The 16828-nt window shown below is 38.4% G+C and overlaps 1 protein-coding gene across 15 annotated transcripts in view; it reads right to left on the reverse strand.

The window, feature by feature from the left end:
* The window catches only part of LOC147911212 (uncharacterized), a 130082-nt gene that overhangs the window by 39814 nt on the left and 73440 nt on the right, over positions 1–16828 (reverse strand). The window contains exons 1-3 of one of the 15 annotated variants that reach the window (XR_015551424.1): positions 6546–9917; positions 5984–6114; positions 3410–3674 (exon numbers count right to left, since the gene is read on the reverse strand). The exons of the other annotated variants lie outside the window; for them this stretch is intronic. The gene's annotated coding sequence lies outside the window, so the exon portion shown is untranslated. Of the gene's footprint in view, positions 1–3409; positions 3675–5983; positions 6115–6545; positions 9918–16828 lie in introns of those variants that run through there. 15 annotated transcript variants of the gene reach the window in all.

Genomic DNA, 16828 nt, shown 5'->3' on the forward strand with positions numbered 1-16828 from the left:
GATTTGTTTTCAACATATGAATTTTGGGGAAACACAAACATTCAGTCCATAGCAGGAAATTGGAAAAGAGAATTCAAATTTGTTAGGCTAGAGTTTTCAAATTCATCATCATTCCAAGAGGTTTTGCTCTGTATTAACAGGGTTGTCACATTGTGAGGCAAGTTGCCCGGCTTCTGTTGAAGTATTCTGTCAAAACATTTAAGCTTCTCACCATCTTTCTCACTAAATCCTTGTGAGAATTATTCAATTTAACCCTTGCAAAGTATTGATTTCATAAAATTTTTGAAAACACAAAACACTTTTAAAGGAAAAATTCTACTTGAATTACCACATATCTCCCCAAGTAACTGAGCTCATTGAAGGCAAGTCAAGAGGTTTGCTCAGCGCTGGTCAACACTATGTTACACCTGGCACATGGCAGGCACTTGAGAGAAGAAGAAGGGAGAGGGAGAGAGAGAAAAAGAAAGGAAAGAACAAAAGAATGGAGAGAAGGAAGCAAGGAGAAAGGAAATAAAGAACAAAGGAACACAGAGGGAAGACGAATAAGTAAATATTAGACAGACATAGCAATGTTTCCTGACTTATACAAAATAGTAAATCTTGTATCAGTTGCTAACAGGGAATACCTCAGGGAGTAACTGAAGGAAAACTGAAAAAAAATAAATATCTTTTAGGCCAGCAGTATTCTGAATATTTGAGAACAGTCAGGCCTGGGCCTGAGGAAAAGTCCTCAGATAGCAGATTTGGCCACGGCAGATCAAATCTCTATACTACGCAGTCACAGGGGTCTTCAACGCCTCGTGTAACTGGGGAACACATGCTGAGAATATCCAAATAGTCCGCCTGTGCCACAGACACTACAGCTCTGGAAGCTTTATTAATTCACAGCTGCTCTCAGAGCTGATGCTGTAAAACCAAGAGATCTGTACTCTGGGAGGGGTGTGTGTGTAAATATGTGCTCACATAAGTGTATGCAAGCAGAAGGATCAGTCTTGTTTCATTACCTTTTGTGTATAATATTCAGTAACTTTGGATAGCTTTCTTCTGGTTACAAAACTAAAACAATGATTAAGAAATTTTGGAAAATCACACCAAAAAAGAAATAAAAATTATTTATAATGTCTCAAATAAGCACTATTAATATTTTGGTATATATCTCCCAGGATATTTTCTACTAGGATTATACTATGCATAACATTTTATAAAATATTCACATAATATTAATCATCCTGAATATTATTGCCTGCCATGAAGTATATATTCTTCTGCCATGCATTATTAATGCCTATAAGTATTCCCATCATATAGATTCGAGGTCCTTCAATAATACTCTATGGTTGTAAATGTGAGTAGTTTAAATTTTATTTTATGTTTGCTGTTAAATATTAGTGCTCTAATTCACATCCATGATTATTTCCTTAGGGTAAATTTTAGGAGAAAAAAGATATTATCACTTAAAATATTCTGATACATATTACCAAATTGTTCCACACAAATGTGTCACTTATTCCCTTCTATAACATGTAAGTCACATTTACCTGAGCTATTGCCAACACTGGCTATCATTTTTCCTCAATTTTTCATATTTTAAAATGAAAAAGGTATCGATTTTTATTTTAATTAATTGTGAGGTTAAACAAATCCTGTTCTTTTTTCATTTTGTATTGCTTTGTTAGCTCATGTCCTAATCACTTTTTTGTTATTTGTGTTTTCATTACTCATTCTTTCATTATTTTTTGTAAAGCCTCTTTATTTAATGAGAATATTCACTTTTTGTTTTTTTTTTAATACTTTATCAAGTTGTTTTTTATTGTGGTAAGAACATTTCACATGAGCTCTACCCTTTTAACAAAATTTTAAGTGTACAATACAGTATTGTTAACGATAGGCATAATGTTGTGTAGTAGGTCTCTAGAACTTACTTATTTTGCATAACTGAAACTTACTTTTTTAAATTTTTATTCATAATACGTTGACATTCAAAAATTTTGAGTTTTTTGTAGACAAATGTACCAATTACCATTGTTTTTACTTTTAACGGATCATGATTTGAGGTAGAGATCTTATTTTCTTATATTTGATAATGCTTTCAGCTTCACTATTTAAATAAACTGTTATTTTCCTACTGATTTGAAATTTTACTTTGCCATATATCAAATTCTGATTACAATTAAAGCCTGTGGCTGACATTTTTATTCAGTTCCATTAATCTGATTGTTGGGATTTGGTGCTAATCACATGCTGTTTTGATTACCATGGCCCAGTTTTGATATCAACTACTTGGTAGTGCTATCATACCTTACCCTTCATTTTAAAAAAAGAAATGTATACCCTTCTCCCCTTTTTTGTTCTTCCATTAAACTTTTGTATGACTTTAAGTTCCAAAAAATTCTTTGGAAGTACATAATGGAATTGAATTAAGCCTTTAAATTAATAGGATAAAATTAACATCTTTACAATATTCATACTTCCCATCCTGGAACATGATATACATTTACCTAACCAAGGCTTTTATTGTGTCTCAAGTAAAGTTTATTAGCTCTATTTATATAGGTTCTACACTCTTCTTGTTCATTTTATTAGTCCTTGATCGTCCAGAAAATATTTTGGCGGGAGCCTTTCATGAACCAGGCAATGTATTAACTTATTCCTGAAATTCTGCTACTAATGTGAATGAAAACTGTTCTCCACAACGTTTCGTGATCATTGATGATAAATAATATAGCTCTTTATTTTTCTACATGTATTTTATAAATATCTAATTTCTTGTTAACCTCAATAATTTTGAGTTATCTGGATAGCAAATCACATTATCTACAAATAATGATAATTTTGCACCATCTTTTTGAATATTTTTACTTCAAATTTGTGTTTCTTTATAGTATTTTGTAATGGATTCCAGAATAGTATAAAGAAGGACATATTAGTAAGCCTAGAATTAATCATAATAATCTTTGTCCCTATGATCAATTTTCATTCTTCATTTTGTATATGTTTTCTCTGTTTTACTTGATTTTTAATTATGAGAGCTTTGTCGATTTTGTTAGACTTTTCAAGGAAGCAATTTTTGATATTAATCTATAACATGTGAAGATTTTTCAAATTATTAAAGTCTCCCTTTTGCCCTATTATTCATGCCTATGTTCTCCTTAATTTTTATTTTCAGGATTAAAAAACATATTTTTAATAGAACACAATTATTTCCTTTTCTTTCTTCCTACTTTAATAAGGAAGGTTTCAAGGTATAAGTTTTTCTATTATCATATGTATGGATGCATTTTCTAAACTTGGGTGTTCAAAATGACACACATTTTTAAATTAAAATTTAATTTAATTTTAATTATTTAATTTTTTCATTTAATTGATTAAAAATTAATTTTTTAAATTTAAAGTAGATTTAGTTTCTGACCATGAGCTACCAGCCTGTTTGGTGCAAAGAACTTTCTCAAGTCTTTTCTGTGTTAGACTTTACACTGGTGGTTCACAAGGAGTCCACTCCCGGTACTGGGGCCTGTGGAGTTCTCTCCCATATTAATTTTGAGCTCGGACATGAGACTGGCTTTGGCCCCGCGTCAGCAGCCACGATGCGAGCAGAGGGTTGATAAGCATTTGTACACTGGGATTGTCCTCCTGGAACCCAGTCTCCATGCTATAAGGAATTCCAGGCTATTCTCCTAGGAGAGAAGACACACGAAAATCTTATGGAGGATAAGACACCACATGGAGAACCGAGGTGATCTGGCCAAGCTCCCAGCTTCAAGCAGCTGACACTACGTGGAGTAATAAACCACCCGGTCAACCAAAAGGATCGTGAGAAAAAAATAAATGCTGTTATTTTAAGCCACTAAGTGTTGAGAATGTTTGCTATGCAACAATAGAAAACTGACAGTTTTTCTGTTTAAACTTGATCTGACTCACTGATTTTTCTATTTAGCCAAGTTTCAGAGAAAGCTGCTGAGCAGGAAGATATCTAATTCTCCATATATCAAGTACGCCACCACACCAAGAAGGCAGGAATGTCTACAACTAAATGTGGATTGAAGAACCATTTTTTTCTCTTCTGTTTTCTGGTGCTGATGAATCCTTGCATCATTTCTGTATCATTTTGTTAGTGATCCAACAGAAACACAGGGGATGACTTCCTAAATATCGATACTTTCAAAATCCTTGAATGTAATTCTAAATCATATCTCCTTTTGAAAATGTAAGATGTCATGCATAACATTTGACCAAAGATGATTTGCTGTGAGTTATAGATCTCTTTAAATAAATGAGAAATTTGTGTGCCCTCTCCTCAGAAAAATATGTCTGTATGAAGAAAGGAATTATTACAAACAGTTTCAGCAGGTTCATGGATCACCTGATGCAAAATCATGGACTCATTAAGGAAAATATGCGGTGATTTTCAAATATATTTTAGCCAACTAATCTGCCCTCACATAAAGGCTTACTGGAAAGAAAAACAAATAAAACAGAAAAAAACAGAGCTATCATAGTTGAAACCAAGGTGGTGTCTGACAACCCTCCTGTTGCCTCTATCCCTCCATCTACTAACCACCACCACACGTCCCTCACAGAGGGACCACTGTTTTAAAATGACACGATAGAATTTAATACATGCAAGAAAGAGGTAAATACGTGATGGGATAAGAGGCAGGGAAGTTCTGACCCAAGCTAAGGGCAAGTATAGAACAAGAAGAGATTGAATTCATTCAAGTAAACGTAAAAGAAAATACTGTATGAATCACTGTGGACAGAGGTTCAACATGGAATTAAATCATCTGCTGCTTTCAAATAAGTTGGATGACCATTGCACTTACAAATTTTATGTGTCAACTTGACTGGGCCATGGGGTGCCCACATATTTGGTCATACATTATTCTGGGTGTATCCATGAGGGTGATTTTGAATGAGATTAAAATTTAGGGCCCGGCCCGGTGGCTTAGCGGTTAAGTGCGCGCGATCCACTGCTGGCGGCCCGGGTTCGGATCCCGGGTGCGCACCGACGCACCGCTTCTCCAGCCATGCTGAGGCCGCGTCCCACATACAGCAACCGGAAGGATGTGCAACTATGACTTACAACTGTCTACTGGGGCTTTGGGGAAGGGAAAAAAAAAATGAGGAGGATTGGCAATAGATGTTAGCTCAGAACCGGTCTTCCTCAGCAAGGAGAGGAGGATTAGCATGGATGTTAGCTCAGGGCTGATCTCCCTCACAAACAAACAAACAAAAAAATTTAAATTGGTGGACTAAGTAAAGCAGATTGCCCTCCATAATGTGAGTGGGCCTCATCCAATCAGTTGAAGTTCTAAATAGAACAAAAGGCTGGCCCACCCGGAGTAAGAGAATTCTCTTGCCGAATGACCTTCAAACCACGACATCAGCTCTTCTTGGTTCTACAGCAGCTTCCAGCCTTCAGACTAGAACTGGGATATGAGCTCTACAGATTTTGGATTTTCCAGCTTTCATAAGCTCATGAGACAATTCCTTATAATAAATCTCTTTATATATATAATACATATAAAGAACCCTGGAGAACCTGACTAATACAACCACATGTCCCAGTGTGTCCACGACAGACTAGGTTTATGCCTGTGGTCCAACTGTGAACATGAATAGCTCCCCTTTTCACTCACGTATGCATCCAGTGTTTTGTTTTTGTTTTTGCAAAGCAGGGAGAGGTTGTGTTTGCCTGAAACGCATCACAGGCGAGACTGGTGGTGGCCCCAGCTCAGTGTAGAGGGCGGGAGTTGCACCGAGTAAGGCAACCAGCAGACCCTCTGGGGCCCTGGGGATGAAAGCCCCCACGGGTGGCAGTGTGGGCAGGTGACAGGGTTGGCTGGCTGGGAAGAGGTGGCTGTTGGCCCTACCCAGGCTGTTTTTTCCAGGGCCAGTGGAGGCTAGTGGCAGTGTGGCCTGATTTAATGCTCCCTCCCAGCCCTGCCCTGCCCCTCGGGCATCTACAGAAGACCCTGGTTCTTACCAGGTTGTTCTAGTGGACGCAGCGGTATCGAGATGTCCTTGCTCCTCCTCAGGGCAGTATGTTACATCTTAAGCAAACCCTGCAGCACCAGCAACCCAAGAGGAGAGACACCAGTGAGACGGGACATGCTACTTAAATAACCAAAAAAGAAAAAGATAAGAGTTCTCGTGAACAAAATTCTCAAAATTTTTTTTTTCTCAAAGTTTACAACAATGGCTTAATGGAATTGCTATACCTTAGGTAGAAGGAAACACAAATAGGTTTCACATTCACCTTTTCCTCCACACAAGTGAATCGAAAGTTCTAAAGCCTTAAAATATATCACCATTTTAAATTCCATCCTATAGGATTATATCTTCACACTTTGGTTCTTCTTCCAATTAATGGTTCATTTGCGGAATGCATATGTAGTTATTTCAGTTCTGTATGGCTCATTAGAGAGCCCTCTCAGTAACGGGCTTCACTCCCCTCGGTCTGATGTGAATGTATTCATCAAGGACATACCATAAAATAACTAATAAAGTAAATTTGGAACATTTAAAAAGAATAAAGCACAACTTACTTTCCTTAAAGAAATAATTTAATCTGTTGTGGCTGTTTTAAATATTTGAAATAGGGAAGAAATTCTTTACAGGTGGTTTTTATTGTAACTTGGAACCTGACTCCTCATTCAAATGTGCATATTAATGTCTAATGCATATCAGAGCAACTCCTGTGGGAAGAATAAATGTGTTAGACTGTGCAAGTATAAAAAATAAACATGAAACCTGGCAGAAGGTCAGATGGTGGAACTTCCATTCTGTTTCTCTTGCCCTGAGTAATTGCCCAGTTTGCAAGAAACTGTTGTCCCATTTAAATAGCAGGGTTGATCATGATGTAGTCTGACTTGTAGATGAAACCCTATGTAACTGTGTTGCTCATGCAATTCTACTCAATCATTTTTTACTTTTACTTTTCTATTGTCTCAAGGAGGGGCCAGTTTGCACCTTCTTGATTAAAGAATGATTTCTTCAGCAAAACTCTCCTACCTCAGACACGTTGACAGTTATATATTGAGAATAAAAACCCTAGATTTTTCACTGGCAACCAAAAATTAGATGTTTTTTCCTTCTCTACTGACAACAGGAAGTTAACAATAATTGAAAGGAAAATACTGAATAAAACAGTAACTATCCTAGATGCATCCTATAATATGAATTGTATATGATATATTAAAAGCAAGACTAAGTTGTTAATTGACAAATTGTGAGACTGTTCATTTGACCACAAGTACTGTCACTTACAAATAAATAATTCAACTGTGAACCAAGATCTAGAGATACCCTTCACTGCTTTAGACATAACCTGGTTACCAAGAAGGTGTCATTTGTAAGGCAAGTTCCCTCAAATTCACACGTGTGCTGTTCCATCAAACTCCATGTCAATCTAGTCTTATACCCACATTTAACATTCGAATTCAAACCATACAGACAACAGTAAACAAAACCAGTGTACTATCCTTAACATGCAATGCTAACAAACTTTTGAAGAAACAACCATTTTCAACTTATCTCTTTCTGGTGTATTGCTCCTGAGCTAAGATAGGTATTTTTTAAATGAGTATTTCAGTATCAGTGATAGGTGATACCACAGCTCTCTTGTTTTCAATATTGCCCAACTCATATATAATTGAAAGAGAGACAGGACATGGAGTTGAAAAAATGATGATGTTATTCTTAGCTACACATTATGATGGTCATAGATAACTGTAATAGTAAAATACCAAAATATATTAAGAATTCTATTAGTTTTATGAAATACACATCGAAACTCAGACTTCAAAAGGTCTGAAGTAGACTATAAATAAATGACATGAAGTAGTTTTCATAGGGAACATATAAATTTGTTTAGGTGAAATTAGGTCTGTAATTGACAGGATGGCAAGTTATAAATAGTCAATTCAAGAGGGTGGAAAGTAATAGGCCATTTAAGACCATTCTCAGACTTTCGAATCTCTAAATTTGTGTTTTCTCTGTCTTACCTCTCCCATCTCCTGCTTCAGCCATTTATAGCAAGGCATCTAGCCTCAAATAGGCTGGCTGGTCATGAATAAACCATCCATCTAGCAATGCATTACACAACCCTCATATGGAAGCATATTCGTTAAATATTTAAGATATTTATATTCTGTTCTGGCAAGAAGGCTGATTCTTAGATGCAAGATTCAGGGTCACTGGATAAAGGGGAGCCACTCCTGTTATTAGCCAACCGAGGCAAGACAGAATGCAATGGAGAGGCCTTTGTTTAAAAGTAAAAATGATGCATACTAACTTGATACTTTCCTTGAGGGACCGGAAGGGAGTGGCAAAAATAAAGAAAAGAAAAATCAAGAACTTGGCTTCAGAATTGACCAACCAGAATTCCTCATGGGCCTGTATTTCTTGCAAGCTGTATAACCTCTCAAAGCTTCATTTTCCTATAAAATTTGCCTAAAAAAACAACTGAAATTACCCTGGATGTTAGTATTAAACGAAGAGATACAAGTGTAACATGGCTGTATTTACCACACCTGAGAAAGTCTCAAGGTGATCTAGTTCAGGTCCCCCAAGTAGAGGGATGTGGTTAGGGATCACACTTTTCGACCCCCTAATTTTTTACTTACAAATGTCCTGGGATTTGTAGTAGGCAAATGCAGGGGGTGAGGGAGGGCAACAGTAAAATAATCAAACAGGAATAAAGCAAGTCGTAGGGCAAAAACAACATGGGGCCCTGAATTATGAAGAGGTGAGGTCCTCAGAAGACACTGAAAAGAGAAACTGTTAGGACAGATTCTAGTGGGAGCAGCCCACGGAAGGTGCAGCTCAAGAGAAAGTGAAAGAGTTTGCTGTGGCTCCGTACCTACGTGGAGCCAGGAAACCCGGCAATGACTCTGCATTGACCATCTGCAGTTCCTTGCACCTGGCTCTTCCCAAATATCAGGCTTCCTTTTTGGGAAACTTTCTGGGGATTGGCCGTCAGAGAATACTTTTTCTGAAAACCCTCTCCTTTATATATTTTTTGTCTTCAAGCCATATATATATAAATATAGATGTATAAATATTTTCTTTTGCCAAAGAAATGTCCTGTCTTTTGTCTGTTCTGCAAACCCGTGTCTCCTTTCTAATTTCTGAGTAAACTCTTTTCTCTTTTCTTATATTCTTTAACAATAGCACTTAGTGGCCCTTAAAATTCAGTTTGAATGAAGGAAAATAAATTCCCTTTCGGCTTACTCTTCAAATACAACCAGGTACTGAGGTGAAGAAATAGTTGCACCCAAATGCAACTTCTAATGCAACCAAAAAAGGGGGGAAAATGAACATCTATATCCTGCCATATATTTACTAAATGCTCCATGGTGCCTGCATGCAATAAATATTAAAACAATAGATAATATTTCTGTTTGAGCACCAAAACATGATGTTCTATCATGTAGATAGAACAGAGCTGTGGTCTTTGCAATAAGTTACCAATGTTAAATTTAGACTGCTATTGCTCATAAGTAAAAACACGTTTCTCTATATGTTTTCATAGCTTTTATCTCCCTTTCTATCCTGCAGATATCCACTGTACCAAAGTGAACCACACTTAGAACAACGCATTACAGCGTGATCATGCAAACCAAAAGTGTTCTTGAGTCCTCCACACAGAATGGTAGTAGCAGTGAGTGATAATTAAGGATTTTAAAACCTCCAAAGGGTGAGTGAAATTCACAAGAGCCTGAAGCATGGACTGCTAGACTCCTTCAAACCTGTGCTTTAATTCAATGCATTTGCATCTCAGCCCAAACCAAATAAGACAACTTATCAAAGCCCTTGCCCCATCAAACGGCAAATTTTAAAAAATTTTTGTACCTCCTTGGTACTGTTTCTCTAAATTTCTAAAACCATTTGTATGTCTCCCATGGGGAAGACAGGTCACTTACTTGATCCCTACTTTCTGTGCTTCTTAGACACCCAAGCCTTCTCTATTTTCTTTGACCCTCAGAGTCCTGAAGTTCTAATAGTCCAATGGCCCTGTGGAGCTTCTGAAGCCAATTTACGAGCACATTCCATCCGCCGCCACATCATCTTAGGTGAATTTTCCGAAATTTAAAGCTCCTTCATCTCACAAAGCCAGGCCGGAAAAAGCGGGCAGGGGAGGAGCAGCCCTCCAGCGAGCTCAGACCCCGCTCGGCCCTCGCCCCGCCGAGGCTGCTCTCCCAGGGCCCCGAAAACGAGTGTCGGCGACCAACCGCGTGTCGGGCTGCGGCCGCCCGCGGGGCCCACAGAGCAGCGCGGGCCCCGGCACGGCACCCCGGGGACAGGCGGCGGGTCCCGAGGGCCGTGGCCGAGACGCGCTGGGGCTCCGGGCTTGCCGACAGGCACCTCCTCACCTTCTCTTCCACGCAGTTGACAAGGATGGACGGGGACCTGCGGCTGAGCCAGCGAAAGAAAGCGGGGCCTCCCACAGCAGCGGCGCGGCCCGGGACGAACGTAACCACAAGACACAGGCGGCAGCGGCAGCCGCGGCACCGGGACTTCCTCCCACGTGCGCGCCGTCGACGGGAAGTGATGTCACGGCGCCGCCGCCGCAGGGGAAGCCGGGAAGGAGGCTCCGGGCCGGGCTGGTTGTCGGATTCGGGCTTCTGCGGCTGGCCTCGCTTGCGGCGTCAGCTTTCAGTGGAGCCAGCCCTGAAGCCCGAGGTCGACCTCATGTGAGTCGCGGGGAATCCCGGGCTGCGCCGGCGTCTTGCTCCCCCAGCCCTCGGGTTCCACTGGGGCGGGATCCCCGTGCTCCGCAGGCGCCCGGGGAGGTAGGTCTTCCTTGCCGGCTTGATCACCTCCTTTTTCTCACCCATCTCAATTCAGAGTAGAATCAAAGCATCTAAACACACTCATTATTTCTGTGTCCTGGTTTCTCCCGGTTTTGTGCCACAGTACGTACTTGGACTATGAAAAGGAATATTTTTAGGTGTTTTACACGAATGATGGCTGGTTTGGTTTGCGTAACTCCCTTTAGTTATAAAATGGGATCTAGCCGGCATTTAGCATCTAATTCAACCTTCCAGCTACATTTATGAGTATAAAATAATTGCTGATATCACTCTCCAGCATTTATTTGAGCGCTTACCACGTACTAAAACTTTGGCTAAGGGATTATCTCATTTAATTGTCACGTGAACCTTCTGAGAGTGTTACATATTATCATCTTCATGTAACAGATGAGAAAGCCGAGCTGTAAAGGGGTTAAGTTACTTGCTTATTCATACTGCTGTGTTTCAGTCCAAGTCAAGATCATTTAATGCTCTGTCCTTACACTAACAGGATGCTTTTAGCCTTTATTTTCTGATGGCTTCAAATCCTTTTTTTAAGCATATACAAAGAGATCTGGAAGAAGAGAGATTTATGTCCATTTGTTCAAGCTTGGAAGTGTTTCTCCATGGAATCCCCTCTTGGCTTGACAAATCACGCTCAGTCCTCAAGGCTCACCTCAAGAGGCCTTTATGAAAGTATTTCTCCGTGCTACCTGGTGTGCAAATATTTACTGCCCCTTCCTCTGTGGTCTGATGCCACTTTAAACTTCTTTAAACTGTTTAAACTGCTGGTGTGGAAATTAAGAGAAATGGTTAGCCCATGTTTTACTTAAGGACAGCCAGAACTATTCCGGAGTACTGTGTCTATTGTGAAGTCCCTCATTTCTTCTGGAAACAGGCCCTCCTCATCAAGTATTTGGTTCCCCTAGGAGGTGCTGTGTTCTTGTAAGACCACACACAAGGTAGGTGATTGAACAGCTGGGCAAATTGGGCCATTGAGAGTCCTTGCCCAGCATTTTTGAACTGAGAACCATAGGAAGGCAAGGCAGTCCCTCCCAGATAGCTGAAAGCTGAAAGAGAATGGGACTTGCTGCCAGTCCGCAATGAGAGAAGCAGATTTAAGTCCCTGGTTCCGGTGGTTTTTGAGTACAGCTAAATCCCTCTTCCTGCAGTTTGGTTGGTAAACCTATTCTTTAATTCTATGAGCCAGGAAATTCTCCTTTTGTCCCACGCTAGTTTGGGACAAAACAATGGAGGCCAGAAGGCAGTGGGATAGCACATATAAAGTGCTGAAGGAAAAAACTGTTAACTAAGAATTCTATATTCAGGAAAGGTACTGTTCAAAAATGAAGAAAAAATAAAGACTTTGCCAGATAAACAAAAATTGAGAGAATTCATTGCTAGTAGACCTGATTTACAAGAAATACTAAAGAAAGTTCTTCAGGCTGAAAACAAGTGACCCCAGTAAAGGTAATTATACATATTTTTTATCCTTTCTATTCTTAACTGATTTAAAAACCAATTGTATAAAATAATATCACACAACGTATCATGGCTTAAAACGCACAATTTAATATAAGTGTAATATATTTCCTAGTAACAGCCCAAAAGGAGGTGGATGGAAGCAAAGTTGCAATGAGCTAAGGAAATGACTGCGGATGGTAAAATGATAATTATAACAATGCAATGTTGAGTTTGTAACATTAACAGATATAATACATATAACAACAATACCAAAAAAAAAGGGGAAATGGGAATCAAGCTACATAGCAGTAAAGGTTCTACATATTACCGAAATTAAGCTAGTACAAATCTAAAGCCGATAAGACGTATATAGTAAACCCTAGAGCAATTACTTAAAAAAATTCAAAAAAAAAAAAAAGCTAAAAGATCACTAATGAAATTAAAATGCTACATTAGAAAATACATATAGAAAACAAAAACTAAAATGGCAGATGTAAATCCAACTCTATCAGTAACATTAAATGTGAACAGATTGAACAATCAAAAGGGAAAGATTGTTAGACTGGATTTAAAAAAAACATGATCCAACTATATGTTGTCTACAGGAGACACACGAGAGTCACAGAGACAAAAACACTGAAAGTAAATGGATGGGGAAAAATATCATGCAAACAGCAACCACAAGAAAGCTGGAGTGGCTGCACTAACATCAGACAACACAGACTTTAAAACAAGAATACCAGAGAGAGTGACATTTTATAATGATGAAACGGTCAATAGTTCAAGACATAACAATTAAAAACATATATGCATCTATTAACGGAGCATTGAAATACACGAAACTTTTAATGGAAATGAAAACAGACAATTCAACAATAGTTGGAGACTTCAATACCCCACTTTCAATAATGTATAGAACAATTAGGCAGAAGATCAACACGGAAATAGACGACTTGAACAACACTACAAACCAACCAGATCTAACAGACTTCTACAGAGCACTCCATCCAACAACAGAATATACATTCTCAAGTACATAGGGAACATTCTCCAGAACAGATCAAATGTTGGGCCATAGAACAAACCCAATAAATTTAAAAGCATAAAAATAATACAAAGTATGTTCTCCAACCATAATAAAATAAAATTAGAAATCAATAGTAGGAATAAATTTGGCAAATTCATAAATATGTGGGAATTAAACAACACACTCATGAATAACCAATGAGTCGAAGAAGAAATCTAAAGGGAAATCAGAAAACGCTGGTTCTTTGAAGAGATCAACACAATTGACAAACCTCTGTCCAGTCTGACCAAGAAAAAGAGAGAAGATTCAAATTACTCGAATCAAAAACAAAAGAGAGAAAACAACACTAAGATATCACCTCACGCCCGTTAGAATGGCTATAATCACCAAGCCAAAAAACAACAAACACTGGAGAGGATGTGGAGAAACAGGAACCCTCATACACAGCTGGTGGGAATGCAAACTGGTGCAGCCTCTATGGAAAACGGTATGGAGATTCCTCAAAGAATTAAAAATAGAGATGCCCTATGATCCAGCTATCCCACTACTGGGAATCTATCCAACGAACCTGAAATCAACAATCCCAAGGGCCTTATGCACCCCTATGTTCATTGCAGCATTATTCACCATAGCCAAGAAGTGGAAGCAACCTAAGTGTCCCTCGACTGATGACTGGATCAAGAAAATGTGGTATATATATACAATGGAATACTACTCAGCCATAAAAAAAGACAACATCGTCCCATTTGCAACAACATGGATGGGCCTGGAGGGTATTATGTTAAATGAAGTAGGCCAGAAAGAGAAAGACAAACACTGTATGATCTCACTCATATGTGGAATATAAACCAACACATGGACAGAGAAAACTGTATTGTGGTTACCAGGGGCAATGGGGGTGGGGGGTGGGCACAAGGGGTGAAGGGAGACATATATATGGTGATGGACCAACAAAAACGTACAACCCAAAATTTCACAATGTTAAAAACTATTAAAACATCAATAAAAAAAAAAAAGACAAAACTGGAGGAAAAAAAAGAAAAAGAGAGAACAAGATTACCAACCTTACAGAAACAAAAAGGATAATAAACAAATACTATGAATAATAGTACACAAATTAGATAACTTAGATGAAATATACAAATTACTAGAAAAACAAACTACAAAAATGACTCAAGATAATCTGAATAAACCTATAATAAGTGAAGAGATTGAATCAGTAATCCACAAACTATGCACAAAGAAAAGCCCAGGCCTAAATGGTTTCACCGCTGAAATCTACCAAACACTCAAGGAAGAATTAACACCAATTCTTCCAAAAAAAAAAAAAAAAAAAAAAGAAGAGGAAGAAACGCTTTCCAACACATTTTATGGGACTAATATTACCCCGATACCAAAGTCAGACAAAAATGTCACAAGAAAGCAAAACTACAGGGGCCAGCCTGGTGGCGTAGAGATTAAGTTTGCACGCTCCACTGTGGCGGCCCAGGGTTCACAGGTTTGGATCCCGGGTATGGACTGATGTACCGCTTGTCAAGCCATGCTATGGCGGTGTCCCATATGAAAAAAAATAAATAGAGGAAGATGGGCACGGATGTTACCCCAGGGCCAATCTTCCTCCGCAAGGAGAGGAAGATTGGCAACGGATGTTAGCTCAGGGCTAATCTTCCTCACCAAAAAAAAAAAAAAAGAAAGAAAGAAAACAAAACTACAGACTAATATCTCTTACGAACATGGATGTAAAAGTCCTCAACCAAATACTAGCAAACTGAATCTAGCAATATATAAAAAGAATTATACACCATGACCAAGTGGGATTTATCCTAGGGATGCAAAGTTGGTTTAACATCCAAAAATAATTAATGTAATACATCATACAAATAGAATGGAAAACAAAAAATCACAAGACCATCTCAGCAGATGTAGGAAAAAGCATTTGACAAAATCCAACACGCTTTCACGATTTAAAAAAAAACTCAATAAACTAGGAACAGAAGGGAAGTTCCTCAATATAAAGGGCATCTACAAAAAATCTCCAGTTAACATCATACTTAATGGTGACATACTGGATGGCTTTCCTTTAAGATTAGGAACAAGACAAAGATTTCCACTCTTGCCATTTCTATTCTAAATTGTAGCGGAGGTTCTAACCAGGGCAATTAGGCAAGAAAAAGAAATAAAAGGCATCTATATCGGAAAGGAGGAGGTAAAACTATCTCTATTTGCATGAAGTGATCCTGTATATAGAAAATCCTAAGGAGTCTACCAAAAAACTATTAGAAGTAATAAATGAGTTCAGCAGGGTTGCAGGATACAAGATCAATATACAAAACCCAACTGAATTTCTATACATTTGCATTGAAAAACCCAAAAGTAAAATTAAGAAAACAATTCCATTCACAATAGTATCCAAAACCAGGAATAAATTAACCAAAGAAATGCAAAACTTATACTCTGAAGTTGATTCTAAATTCATACGGAATTCTAAGGCAACAAGCTACAACTAACAAAACAATTCTGAAAAAGAAGAATAAATAAGTGTAAGACTCATACTTCCCAATTGCAGAAGTTACTACAAAGCAACAGTTGTCAAGACACTGTGGTACTGCTACAAGGACAAACATACAGATCAATGGAACAGAACTGAAAGACCAGAAATAAACCTATACACCTATGGTCAACTGATTTTTCACAAGGGTGCCAATGGTGCTGTGACAATTGAATAGCTATACGCAAAAGAATGAAGTTAGACCCTAACCTTATCCCATAAGCAAAAGTTTACTCAAAACGGAATCATACACTTAAATTGAAGACCTAAAACTATAAAACACTTAGAAGAACACACAGGCATAAATCTTCATGACCTTGTATTTGGCAATGGACTCTTAGATCTGACACCAAAAGCAGAAGCAACTAAATAAATGAATAAATAAGTTAAACTTCATCATCAAAATTAAGAACTTTTATGCTTCAAAAGACACTATCAAGAAGGTGGAAAGACAATCTAGAATGGGAAAAAATATCTGCAAATCATATATCTAATAAGGACCTTGTCTTCGGAACACATATTAAAAAGCTCTTGGGGCCAGCCCGGTGGTGTAGTGGCTAAGTTCGCGCGCTCCACTTTGGCGGCCCAGGGTTCATGGGTTCTGATCCCAGGCACAGACCAAAGTACCGCGTATCAAGTCATGCTGTGGCTGCGTCCGTATAAAGTAGAGGAAGACGGGCACGGATGTTAGCCCAGGGCCAATCTTCCTCAGCAAGAAGAGAAGGATTGGCAACAGAAGTTAGCTCAGGGCTGATCTTCCCCACCTCCCCCCCAAAACCAACTTCTTACAATTCAGTAATAAAAAGACAACCCAATTTAAAAATAGGCAAAGAATCTGAACAGATATTTCTCCAAAGAAGATATACAAATGGCCAATAAGCACATGAAAAGATGCTCAGTATCATTAGTCGTAAGGGAAACGCAAATCAAAACCACAATAAGATACCACTTCATACCCACTAGAATGGCTAAAATTAACAAGTTAGATAACAAGTG

This window comes from Ceratotherium simum, unplaced genomic scaffold, assembly GCF_057802395.1.
Source record: "Ceratotherium simum simum isolate JZ-2026a unplaced genomic scaffold, ASM5780239v1 HiC_scaffold_47, whole genome shotgun sequence".
Classification (NCBI taxonomy): domain Eukaryota; kingdom Metazoa; phylum Chordata; class Mammalia; order Perissodactyla; family Rhinocerotidae; genus Ceratotherium; species Ceratotherium simum.